This window comes from Equus przewalskii, chromosome 10 (genome assembly GCF_037783145.1).
Source record: "Equus przewalskii isolate Varuska chromosome 10, EquPr2, whole genome shotgun sequence".
In the NCBI taxonomy this organism is placed as follows: Eukaryota; Metazoa; Chordata; class Mammalia; order Perissodactyla; family Equidae; genus Equus; species Equus przewalskii.
In genome coordinates, this window is record NC_091840.1 from 19,807,511 (window position 1) to 19,816,392 (window position 8,882).

Here is an 8,882-nt window from a genome sequence, read left to right on the forward strand (position 1 = left end):
ATCCCTTTTTCACAGGTGGCGGAGGGCGAGCTGGGGCTGACCCCAGTGGTGCAGTGGCTGAGCCTTGTCACCCTGTGGACTCGGGTCTGGAGTCCATGGTGACGGGCAGGGCTCTTCCCTGAGGATTCTCAATCTGCTTCTCCATCTCGTTCTGAAAAAGTCAGGCTTCAGGAAAGAAAGAACCCGGTGTATTTGGAGCCCCTTCTTTCCCTTGTGCGGGTCCCCCATTCCTACACCCCAGAGGGCTCTGGGAAGAAGCAGGGAACCGGAGCCAGACGGACATACCACATGGAAGCAAACCCGAAAGCCCCTGCCTCTTTGTCACCTAACTCTCCACCCTCCACCCCTGGCTCTCCTGACCCGGGAGGACGCACCTCCTACCGTCCTTCTCAACCCAGACTCCCCACCGGCAGGGTCGTGCTGGGAAGATGCATCTCAGGCTACCTTTGCCCCTAACTCACCCAGAGACACTCAGCCCCTCCCCTGAGCGGCCCCCCTTCAGCATGGACTCCCACTATCTATGCATCAGGTCCTCCATCTGCACTTTAGAGCAAGGCTCCGGGAACTTCCCCCCCCCCCCCCCCCCCCCCCGTAAAGGGCCAGAGAGTGAATATTGTAGGCTTTGCGGGCCGTACCATCTCTCCCGCAACTACTCAACCTGCCGCGGTAGCACAGAAGCAACCACAGGCAATACGTAAACAGATAAGCATCCTTACGTTAGGCCTCTATTTACTGTGTCCAAGAAAACTAGTAATGGATGCTAAAATGTGAATTTCTTATATTTTTCATATGTCATAAAATATTATTTTTCTTTTTATATTTTCCAATCATGGAAAAAGGTAAGAACCCTTTGTAGCTTACAGGCCCTACAAAAATAAGCACTGAGCCTGACTTGGCTCACAGGCCATAGTTTTCCAAGCCTTGCTTTCGAGGTTCTAGTCCTTCCAAGCCTCTCCAGAGACCATCCCCTGGCCGAAAACTCAGTTCTGGGGGCTGCAGAAAGCAGCATCTTCAATTCAGCCTTAGCAGGCAGTTTGCAAAACCCTGACTATTCCAGGGGCTGGGCTGGGCACCACAGCGGAGTACAGAAAAGGAGAGAGGGGGCCGTCCCCATGGCATAGTAGTTAAGTTTGGCATGCTCTTCAGCAGACTACGTTCAGATCCCCAGCACAGTCCTATACCACTCGTTAGCCATGCTGTGGCAGCAACCCACATATAAAGTGGAGGAGGATTAGCACAGATGTTAGCTCAGAGCTAATCTTCCTCAAGCAAACAAAGAGGAGGATTGGCAAGAGATGTTAGCTCAGGGCTAATCTTCCTCAGCAAAAAAAAAAAAAAAAAAAAAGGAGTGAGGCACCCAGCCTGCCCTCAGGAAACTTCTAATCCAATGAGGGATGCAAGACAAGACAGAGGAGGATTCTAATACAAGGTCAAGGAAGATTGTATCACGAGAGAGACCTTACCTTGTCCACTGAATAGGTAAGTTCTCCGCAACTTGGATTGGGAAGGTCAAAGAGAGTAAGTGGCTCCCTGGGAGATTAAACGTACCAGGAAAGATTCTATGGAGGAAATGGCTTTAGAGGCAGACTTGAAGGAATAGAGCTCCAGGACTGACACTATCACCCCTAGTCTCTTCCTCCAGGGAAAGGGGGCCCTCTGGCTTTTGCCCAAAAACACTGACATACAGTATTGTTAGAGCATAGTTACTCCCCACCCCCACCTCCCATAATGCCATCACCAGAGGATGGGCTCCTTGGGGCAGGGGTAGGGGCCTGACTCAGTTCTGAGCCTCTGGACCCCAAGAACATGTTTTTTTTTTTTAAAGATTTTTTATTTTTCCTTTTTCTCCCCAAAGCCCCTCGGTACACAGTTGTGCATTCTTAGCTGTGGGTCCCTCCAGCTGTGGCATGTGGGATGCTGCCTCAGCGTGGCCTGATGAGTGGTGTCATGTCCGCGCCCAGGATTCGAACCGGCAAAACCCTGGGCCGCCAAAGCAGAGTGTGCGAACTTAACCACTCGGCCATGGGGCCGGCCCCCCAAGAACATGTTTTTGCACAAAGTATATTTTGGTAAAAGCTGGCTGAGACTGAACTGAGGTTGGGGTTAGGGGCGAGGAGAACAAAGAAGATTTCTGATGGAAATTGGACCAAATAGATTGGGTTGTTCCCTCTATTTTATGCAGCTCCCCAGGCCTCAGGAAGACCTTTCCCACAGAAGGTGCCAGCTGTCTTGGGGGTAACCTTAGTGTCTCTTAGAGGGGACTCCTCATGCTGAAGAAATTACTGCAGCCTTCTGACTTCTTGGAAATGAGAGCAAAGGGGCTGGCCCTGTGGCCTAGTGGTTAAGTTTGGCCCACTTTGCTTTGACGGCCCGGGTTCGCTTCCTGGGCACAGACCTACACCACTCATCGGTGGCCATGCTGTGGCGGTGACCCACATACAAAGTAGAGGAAGACTGGCACAGATGTTAGCTCAGGGCGAATCTTCCTCAAGCGAAAAATAAAAGAAAAAGAAATGGGAGTGAATCAGTCACTGTTATAACCTTTGTACGTGCACACACACGCACACACAGATCCACAATCCTCCCTCCCCCAACAGCCATATCCTGTGGCTTAACTGGACCCCCCACTTCTCTGGCAAAGAAAGTGGAGCCCCTTGTGCCTAGAAGCGTAGACAGCCCAAGAGCCCCTGCAGACTGGGCCCTCGGGGCCCCGAAGCCACCTCACCTATCCAGATGAGCCTAGCCAGCAAACCCAGTAAATGAGAGGCCACTGCCTCTAAGCTGGCACACCAGATCCATGGCCAAGCAGTTGTTGATGCCTCCCCAAGACGGCAGCATGCAGGAGAAGTGGGGGCAGGGGAATAGCGAGGACAGGCTGAAAAGAGCCCCCTCAGGCAGCACCCTACCTGCTTTCTCCTTCTCACCCTGGTGCCGTGCCTGACTGATCTCCCTGAGAGGAGTTCTCAGGATAGAGGACTCAGCCCCTCCCCAATGGATGCCTTTGACCCATAGCTACCCCAGCACTGCCCCCAAGATCTGCCATCCCATCCAAACGTCAGCCCGTACACTGGGAGCAGAAGAGGCCTAAAGCGGAGGAGGCAGTGAAGAGAGGGTGTGCAAGGGGAAGGGGGCAGCCACAGAGACCTTGCACATTTCTGTGGGTGCACGCATATACTGAGCGATTAAAGGAGGCTCATTCCTGTTAACTTGGCATTTACAACACGTTTATCTCTAGTCTCCTCACTCCTGCAAAGTAATTGAAATCAAGAGCCAAGGTAGAGCATGTTATCCCCACTGGACAGATGAAGAAACTGAGGCTCAGAGAGATCGACTCACCCAGATCACAAAGCCAGTCAGAGGCACAACCAGGATTTGCCCGTTTCAAAACCCATGCCGGGTAACCAGACTAAGATTGTGTTTAGGGCTCCAGCAAAGCGGAGGCACCAAAATTCTCTTTTTCACGGAAGTATTTTGGTATTGGTAGTTAGGATAAAAACAAACCTTGTCTGGACTTCCTCTAACTTATTCTGTGGTTTATTTTGTTATTTTTATTGTGTGGGAGGTGGGGAGTGAGCATGATGGCCCTAACAGTACATGGAACAACCTCTAGAAACTCTGTCCAGCCTGGATTGCCCTTGCGCTCTGCTCACGCCAGGCTCTGTCGGGATGGACTTTCTTTGGCTCTGGATCCGTTCGTACCAAAGTGCTCACAGTTCTACACTATTTTTGTGAACAAGGAGAGGGGATTAATGAATGTGTGTGAGGCCTGTATTTGTTGTATACATACGCATGGTCTGTGTCACCAAGAATGCACCAGAAATTGAACATCTTGCCTGCCTCTAGGAAGGCAAAATGGTTTACCAGGGGAGAGATGACAAAATTTCACCGGAGAGCATTACATGGCTTTTGAATTTTGTACTTTGTGAACGTCCTACCTACTCAAATAAATAAATAATGTGTTTTACAACATTTACAACTTTGTTTTAAACAAAAGTGGCATAAAATAGCTTCTGTTTTCAACTCTGCAGATACAGCTGGGACAAGAAAAACAAAAGTCTGGTTACTACCTCGTCGTAAGGTAGAGAGGAAAATACAGAGAACCAAATACAATTTAAAATCTCACCAAATGAGATTCACGCAGAATGAAGATCCCGCCTGGGAAGCCAGGAAAGCCAGCAGGAGGGAACGGGTTAGAGAAGCATGGGTACCAACTAGGGAGGTAGGGGGAAGGGGCTCCAGGAGCCAATCCCCTCCCGGCTGAGTGCACACTGGGGACTAGGGGGAAGGGAGACATTTAAAGGGAGAGGAGCAGAGGCAGGGGATGCCTGCCCTTGTGGTACCAGTAAGTTGAAGTAGGGATGGAAGGTGGAGCCGGGAGGAACCAGCCCCTCGCACATCACTGGAACTTCAGGGGTCCCTTCCCTAATCTGAGACTCAGTTTCTTTGTCTATAAAATGAAGGGTTTGGCCCAGAAAGATCTCCAGGTGCCTCGCAGCTCTAATATTCTCTGATTTGATGGCTGCAGCCTTCTGCAAACGTGCATAAACTAGATTAGTTTTAGCAGTAGTAAAAACAAAACTGAAAATCAGATTTATCATTTTAATTAAATATACTTTACATGCTCAATTTCTAGGGAGCAAAATGCTCCCCCCGCCATCAGTTTTCCCTTTGTGGGAGCCGTTCATGTCTGATGTGCAATTTAAGAAAATGCCGAACCACCCCCTAAAAAGACACACAATTAACAAGACCCTAACAGGTATTTCTTAACAGGAAAGTGGGACTTGTAGGGGGGAAAAAAGAACATAAAAAGGAAATGTCAGGGAGGGTCAGGTCAGGTGGGGTCAGGATATCAGAGGACTGGGGATCAGGCTGGTGAGAACAACCTGCTTTTGTCACCACTGGGCTCTCAGAAGCAAGTGCGCGGAGTGCGGACAGGGACTCAGGAGCTGGGAGTTTGGTCCCTTTGCCACCCCCCTTCACACACCCCCACCCCACCCCAGGGGTGACATAAGGCAAATTGCTCTCTGAACTTTAGAGTGCTCAACTATAAAATGGAACTAACAATACCTACTTGGAGGAACGCTGGGAAAATGTAATAAGATAACATATCTGCACAGGCTTAGGAAAACAATGAAGTACAAAGCAGACGTCAAACACCGTATTTTGGAAACTTAAATTGGGATCCAGAGCGCCTGGTCCCCATGTGGTTAGGCATTGTGTCCTCCCAGCATGCATCCACCTAACATCCTTCCTTTGTGCCATGCTCTTGCCCACCCAGGCGCTGGGTCCCCACAGAAGCCAGAAGAAAGCAGCGCCTTCACCCAGGAGGAGCGTCATTTCCTGGGCTCTGGGCGCCATGGCCCCAACTCGTAAATTAACAAGTGAGGCTGTAAATTACGAGATAAATCTGGGCTGGGGTCGCCAGCAGAATAGATGAGAATCAACAGGAGAAATAAATCTACAGCAGCAGCTCCTTGAGTCCCAAGGAAGCCCTAGAAGCCTCAGGGACAGAGGGGTGGAGGGGTGGGGTCGGGTGGGTGGCAACAGAAGGGGGAAAGACTTTCCGTTAGAGGAAAGAACACTCAGAAATGAAACCAGGAATCCCCAGCCTCACCACCATTTCCCCCAGAAAGAGTCCAGGATGAATCAAGTCCTCAGGCTTCTGCCAGCTGTGGGGTTTCCTGACACTGCCTTAGTGAGCTGGGGCCTCCACTCGGCTGCCCATTATTCATGATGACAAGAGCAAATATAGGCACTCTCAGAGAACTCAGGAGAGACTAAGTGGAATAAACGGCAGCGTTTAATCTTTAAAAAGAGCAACTGCCTTCCCTGGGCAGAGCCCCGCCCAGTGGGAGCTGTGGCTCCTCATAATTCAAGTCCACACTTAATTAAAAAGGGGAGCATCCTGGACTCTGCCCAACTGGCACTGATTCCATTCTAATCCTTCAGGCTGCTGACATTTGTCCGTTTGTCTCTCTTTGACAGAAAGGGAAAAAATTCAAAAGGAAAAATAAGATGTTATATGCCGCAGCTTTCAGCGAGGGCCTGTCCTTGAGCTGGGGTGCTTCGTCTCAAAACAGAGGGTTGAAGTCTAAATGAACAGGCGAAGAGACAGAACAGGACAAGGAAGGCTCTGCATTTGGGGGGAGCCCTGAGCGGCTGCAGGCAGCAAATAGGACAAGCTGAAGTTACCAGCACCTTCTAAAAAGAATTACTTTCCTTGGGCTGCCCATGGTCTCTCTTTGGCCTCCCAGACAGATTCTTTTCCCAGCCTTAGGCTCAACCCCTCCTCCTGGACAATGTTCCAGATGAAAGGAGGGCGCATTTATTCAGGCCTGTTTAGAATATTAAAATGCTCTTCACTGGGTTCTGACAAGTTCCTATTACAGTTCCCCAAAAGGTGACTCCCCAGGAGGAATTCCAAAATCATCCCCTCCCGGGATTGGCTTGGTCCCACAGAGGTCACTGTGTCCAGCCCGCTGCTCCTGAGAATTTCCTAGCTGTCACTCCCAGATGAGGGTCTCTGGGGAACCAGAAGCTCCCACCTCAGCTCCTCCTGACTGCCGGCTCTACCCACAGTAGGAGAGCCCGAGGGGGTGGGGCTGGGGTGACCCTCTCCTCCTTGTTCTCCCAAGGTTCTTGAGGACATCCCAACCCTACCACACTCAGGGGAAAGAGAGGCTCGGTCCCCACCCAAGCCCTCATTTTTAGGACTTTTCTAATGAGACAGCTCTCCTCCACCGGAGCACCTCTGGAGTTGAGCAAGACACCAGCTTTACCTGTACCTTCCGTCTGCAGCCCCAGCTGCTCCCAGCCAGCTTGCTGGAGCTCCTGGAGGGCTTCCTTTTCTGTGGGATCTCAAGAGAGGTCTTGGGCTAAGTGGAAGGCAGAGAGGAACAAGGGAAGCAGTTGCTCTGCCCTCTTCCAACCACATTCTCCGAAAGTGGTGCCTTTCCAACCATTTTTGTTAAAGATTTTATTTTTCCTTTTTTCTCCCCAAAGCCCCCTGGTACATAGTTGTGTATTTTTAGTTGTGGGTCCTTCTAGTTGTGGCATGTGGGACACCGCCCCAGTATGGCCCGACAAGCAGTGCTGTGTCTGCGCCCAAGATCTGAACCAGCGAAACCCTGGGCCGCCGAAGTGGAGAACACGAGCCCAACAGCTCGGCCACGGGGCCGGCCCCTTCCCAACCATTTTTAAGGTAAGATCTATTGACAAGATTTATGATCTTGTAAAGCCATCTATGAAAAAAGACATTAGCACAGTGGTTCTTAACCCAGGGAGGGGGCTTCACACATCTGCTCTGTGATGACCTTGATAAAAGCTATGGACCCTCTCCTCAGCAAAATGCACACACACACACGCACACACCAGTGCAGGCAGTTGGTCTCAGGGGCTTGCACACCCATGGACCCCAGGTTCAGAACCCCTGCTGTTTAGAGGAAGCAGTGTGAAAGTGGGGCTGTGAGACACGGACAAAAGGAAATCCAAGCGTGGCACTTCTGTTTTGGTGGTCCTGACCCACCAGCCCATGGGGAAGACCCATGTTCCCCGACCCCTAGTGCCTGACCCTGCTCTCTGGTTCATTCCCCCTGGTGACAGCTCCAGTCTGGGAGACACTAAAGGGACATAAGATACCACTTAACCCTGTTATTTCATCTCTCTGTCCTTCCGAGCTGTCTCCCTAGGGTGCCCTCTGAGTTCCCCCCTTTAAGCCTCTGAGACTCTCAGCTCTTCCAGAGTCAAGGATGAGTCAAAGGAAGCCGGGCCCTTGAAGACATTTCTGTCTTCCCCTCACAGTCCGGCTGCACAGGTCACCCAGCCCCCCACCACTACACTCTCTGGAGGCCACTGGAAAGAGCCAGCATCTCTGATGGCTCCTGGGCCTCTTGGTCTGCTCCAGGTGCGTCAAATAGCTTCCTCTCCCTTCTCATCCCAGTGCTCCAACCTTCCAGCTCCCTGAGCAAGCCCCAGGCTTCCTTTGAATGAATATTTGCATACCTAAAATCCATATTTACATTTTATAACTTAGACTCCTGGGAAACAGGTCAGAGTCCAGCCCCAATAGACTAGAGGAAAGGAAGTATTTACCTGTGCGACCCCTACCAAAGATGTGTTGAGGGGTGAAGGAGTATGTCGTGTGTGCTCTCCATGAAGCTGTGTGTCCAGGAGGGGACTGTGAGCGTCCTTAATCCGGTGTACCTATGTGTACTCTCGGGCTCAGGCTTGTCCCCCATCTGCCCTGTTGTATGTTCCCTCAAAGGGTAGTGTTTGTGCCTATGAGTCCATTTGGGGTGTCCTCAGTCTTTTGAGTGGACCCTTGGGGTAGATGTGTGTCTTCGAGGTCTCGGTTTCCTCATTTGTAAAGTGAGGACGCCGCCTCACAGGACTGCTGCGAAGGCTGCATGAGTTAACGCAGGTCAGGCACTGGCAGCAGCGTGTGGCAAGTGCACGCGCTCACTAAGTGATGGTTATTGTCATGTGATTTCCACAGAAACCTCCAGCCCCTCCTCTCCTCTCCCCAACTACCTGGGGCCCTGGAAGAGGCTCGAATGTTCCCCCCAGAGATGTTACTGCGCTGAGCCTGCAGGTTGATTAGAGGCCAGGTAACAGCAGTGTCGGCAGCTGAAGTATCTTCTCTCACTCAGCCTGCATGCTGAGCCATAGCTGGAGGAGGAGGGCTCCCCAGCCACGACCCTGGAAGGGGAATGGGGAGGAGTGCTTACTCTCTAGGGAGCCAAGGGCCCTTCCAGAGAAATGAAAGAACTCAGAACCAGTAGGGCACCCCGAGAGAGCCACAACTGGAGTGCTCACTCGGGACCCACCGGACTCTTCCTCATTGTCAGGGAGACCACATCAGAGCTGCCTTCCCTGGAAGAACC